Source organism: Myotis davidii, unplaced genomic scaffold, assembly GCF_000327345.1.
Source record: "Myotis davidii unplaced genomic scaffold, ASM32734v1 scaffold848, whole genome shotgun sequence".
Lineage (NCBI taxonomy): Eukaryota > Metazoa > Chordata > Mammalia > Chiroptera > Vespertilionidae > Myotis > Myotis davidii.
The window spans coordinates 40,508-44,862 of NW_006298983.1; the positions used below are offsets into that span (position 1 = coordinate 40,508).

Consider the following 4,355-nt stretch of genomic DNA (forward strand, 5'->3'; position numbering starts at 1 on the left):
ATCTTTCTTCTATCATTGACAGTCCCTCTAGGTTGTGGGCTGCTTGCCTGTGTTCCTGAGAAGCATCTACGGTACCAGTCTATAGAGTGTGTTTTCTTTAGTGAATTACCGGTATGTTTACCGGTAATAAACTTGCACTGTTTTATGTATATGTTTGATTACATACAGCCTTGTGACAGTTTTCCTGCATGTCATAAGCATTTGAATATAAATTAAAATGTTAAAATCAAATCTGATATTGTTTTACCTTTTATTTGGTGTGTGGAAGGTGTGCGGAAGAGGGCGTAGTCTTATACGGCGAGTATATAACAAACTCTGTATTTTGAGTGGAAATGTTAGGGGGTCGTCTTATACGCCCAGTCGTCTTATACGCCGGCAAATACGGTACTTATTGGCACTGATTCTAACTTTATCAACTCTTCTCTCATTGTGAGACTATCAGAATATCTAGAAATAATGGCCAACCGAGCATTTGATGTGACGTCAGTAGTTTCATCAAGAGAAATCAAAAAAATATTTACAACTATTTAAGTCTTTTTAAATTGATGTTGTACGTGTTTGTTAAGATCTATTAGTCTGTCTTTGATAGTATTTCTACTGCGTGGTAACTCAGAAATTCTTTTAATAATATCATCTTTATTTTTTCATATCGTGAAATTGAGCTGGTGCACATCTTAGAAATGTTTCCTTAATAAATTCACCATCACTGAGGGCTTTTCCATGCTGAGCTATGGAGTGAGCAATACAGTAATTTGCTGATGTTAAATTTGTAGAGCATCTTATAATAATTAAACTCTCATCCTATATAATAAAGAGGTAATATGCATATTAACCCTCACACCCTCACAAGATGGCTGCCTATGACCAGGCCAGCAGGGGGGTTAGTGAGGGACGACCAAACGGCTGAGCAGCAGACTGCATGGGGCTACCAGGTCAGTGGGAAGGGGGGGCAGTAAGAGGCGACCAGACCAGTCGGGGGGGTGCAGTTGGGGGCAATCAGGCTGGTAGGGGGATAGTTGAGGGCAATTAAGCTGGCAGAGGGGGCAGTGAGGGGTGACCAGGCAGGTGAGCGATTAGGAGCCAGAGGCCCAGGATTGTGAGAGGGTGCCTAAATCAGCAGTCGGACATCCCTGAAGGGGTCCTGGATTGTAGAGGGTGCAGGCTGGCTGAGGGGACCCCCTCTCCCCTGCATTACTTTCATGCACTGGGCTTCTAGTATACTGTATAATATATTATTATTTCAATCTTGCAGAAAACTGAACCTCAGAGAATTTCTCTAGCTTGCCCAAAGCTACACATCTAGGAAAGGCTGAATCAGCATGTAAACCAGAGCCTGCACACCTAACCACCACACTATTCCTGGGGCGCTTACCCACAAAAGTGGGCTTCAAGATGTGAGGGCAAAAGTTTTGCCATCTGTTTTCTGTTCAACCAACCTGATTTATTTTAGGCTTTATACATTGACAGTGTATTCATATAAGATTCTATGTTACCAGTCTATTTCAATTAGGGTTGGAGCTTTGTAGCAATGGTGCTCTTTATTCTTAATATGAAATTCTTTTAGCCTAGCAGCGAACTGTGCCCAGACCACAATTCTACCTTTCACTCTATACTTCCAGAAAGTTTTCAAGCAGAGCAGGGATTTAAGCAGTTGTAAACCTCTAAGAGAGTCTCATAGCTGAGGCACTTTGAAAATGAAACAATATTATTTTATTATAGGTTTGGCAAATAAGTTCAAAGTCAATATATACCTAGTCTGGTTTCCAACAGCTTTTAGCCAATGATCACCTATGTGTCTCTAGTCTACATTTGAGTAAGGCGTAAAATGTTATTTGAACAAACTGGCTTTTATTTTCTCCTTCCAACAATCTAATTTTTCACAACCATGTTTCTGAGCAATTTCACATGGCTATAATTAAGACCACATTTGCCATACTTGATTTTCTGGTCTCTGATAAACCATATGAATGGAGTATTCAGGTTCTAAACACCCTGAGCACATTATTCTCTTTACTCCTGGCCTTTTATTTTGCTGCTGGTAAGGGAGGTATTATACACTAAATGTTTATCTCCTCTAAGTTCACATGTTGAAATAGTAATGCCCAATGTGATGGATGGTGATAAGGTCATGATGGTAGAGCTCTCATGAATAGGATTAGTGCCTTTATAAAAGAAACCCTAGAGAGTTCTCTATCCTTCTCTTTCCACTATGTGAGAACACGTGAGGCAACCCGGAAAAAAGACCCTCACCAGAACCTGACTATGCTGGTTCCAAAACTGTTAGAAATAGGTGTCTATTGCTTATTTCACTAATTCTATGGTATTTTGTCCCAGGAGCTTGAAATGACTAAGAAAAAAAGCAATGTGCCTTCATTATCTTGGTTTCCCCTGTCCATGACACCTGGATGATGGAGTATGTTCTCACTCTTGTGGGAAAAAGATAGACTTCTGCTCAAGAAACAAGAAGAACCAAAGATGATATCCATTGGCAGGCGCTAAAGACATCTTGTGACAGAATTAAATGATAAATATAAACTTTTCAGCAGGGCCCTGTGAACACCTAGGTCTGACCTCCCTGTCCCAGAAACAGAGAGAAGAAAAGGGGCAAGTTTGCTCTGCCAGGATCTCTTCCCCATTGTTCAGTTGGTGGAGTCAGAAACAGACACTTCAGTAGATCAATGCAATATACATACAAAGGAATATTATTCAGCCTTCAGAAGAAAGAAAATTCTGACACACGATACATCTATGAACCTTGAAGACATTATGCAAAGTGAAATAAACCAGTAACAAATGATAAATACTATATGACTCTGCTTATATATGATATCTGGAATAGTGAAATTCCTAGAGACAGAAAATGATGGTTAGGGAATGGGGAATTACTGTTTAATGGGAGTTTGGGAAGATGAAATCTTTCTGGAGATGTATGGTGGTATGATTGCACAACAATGTGAATGTATGTAATGCCACTGAACTGTACACTTAAAAATAGCTAAAATGGTAAATGTTATCTATTTCTACAACAATAAAAAAAAGAACTTTGCATTGAAACAGAAATTGTCAATTTCATGGTGACACTAGAAAGGCCCTCACAGATTATTGAGAACAATAGTATCAATTCAGAGATAAGTAAACTGAGATCAAGGAGGTAATGTAATTTATCAGAAAAGTTTGTGGCAAGTGAGAGTCCCAGCCAGGACTAAAACATAAACTTTTTCAGCCTCCCAGGGCACGGCTCTTCCCACAGCAGCTTTAACAATCCAGAGCCTTTCAGGAGACATATAAATTACAGGGAAACTTAGGGCTCTTCCCAGTGATCCTACAACATTAAAATACCACCCTTAGAGCAAAGACCACACAGCATTACTTCTGTTTGTTTAGCTGTCTGCTCCCTAGACTCTAAGATCTTTGATAGCAAGATCAATGTCTTTTTTTTTAAAGACTTTAGTTTGTTAGAGCAATTTTAGGTTCACAGCAAAATTGACAAGGTACAAACATTTCTCTTATAGCCTTGCTCCATTAGGAAAACCTGAACCAGAAGTTTTTGACACATCATAATCACTGAAAGTCCATAGTTTACCTTAGGGTTCATTCTTGGTGTGTACATTCTATGGGCTTGGACAAACCTATAACGACATGTATCTATCATTATAGTATCATACAGAGTAGTTTCACTGCCATAGAAATCATCTATGCTCAGCCTATTTATCCTTTGTTCCACTTCCTGGGAACTTACGCGCAGGTGACCCAAGCACCTCATTTGGACCAATTCAGACGTCAAAGGGTACTTACTATTAATTAATATGGCCAAGCTTAACCAAAAACTAAGAAGAGAGAAGACATAGGGAACAAACAATGCAAGAAATCACAAAGGTTTATTTACCAGAGAGCTGATGGGTTTCAGTCCTTGGCAGGCCACCCGGAGACACTCGCTGACAGAGACACATGGAGGTTATGGCAGTTTGGCAGTTTGGCAGTTTCCGGGGGCGGGGGGCGGGGATGTCTTGTCTGTGGAGGTCAGACAGGCGTCTGAACCGCAGATTTGCTCTCCTTAAATCCTTGAAGCTGGGCATCTTCAGTGTCTCCTATAGGGCGCCACACAGGGGTGCTGCCCTGTTTTCTAGGTATACACTCAGGCAGGAAAGTTGTGTACATGTCCAAAGCTTATCAACCATACAAACACCTCTTATTTTGGAGTTGTTTACAAGTTTTGGTCTAATACAAAATGGTCTACTTATGCTAACTAAACTTATCCTATCTAATAAAAGAGAAACATGGTAATTGGTGTACTACCGCTACCCTTCCCATTGGCTAAACAGGGCGATATGCAAATTAACTGCCAGCCAAGAGAT

General features: G+C 40.3%; 1 long non-coding RNA gene across 8 annotated transcripts in view; it reads right to left on the reverse strand.

The window, feature by feature from the left end:
• Nucleotides 1–3,956, reverse strand: part of LOC107184794 — a 20,261-nt gene extending 16,305 nt beyond the window's left edge. For all 8 annotated transcript variants that reach the window (XR_001515702.1, XR_001515709.1, XR_001515706.1 and 5 more), the window contains exon 1: nucleotides 3,887–3,956. This is a non-coding gene — a long non-coding RNA (uncharacterized LOC107184794). The remainder of the gene's footprint in view (nucleotides 1–3,886) is intronic.
• Between the last annotated feature and the right edge of the window lie 399 nt (nucleotides 3,957–4,355).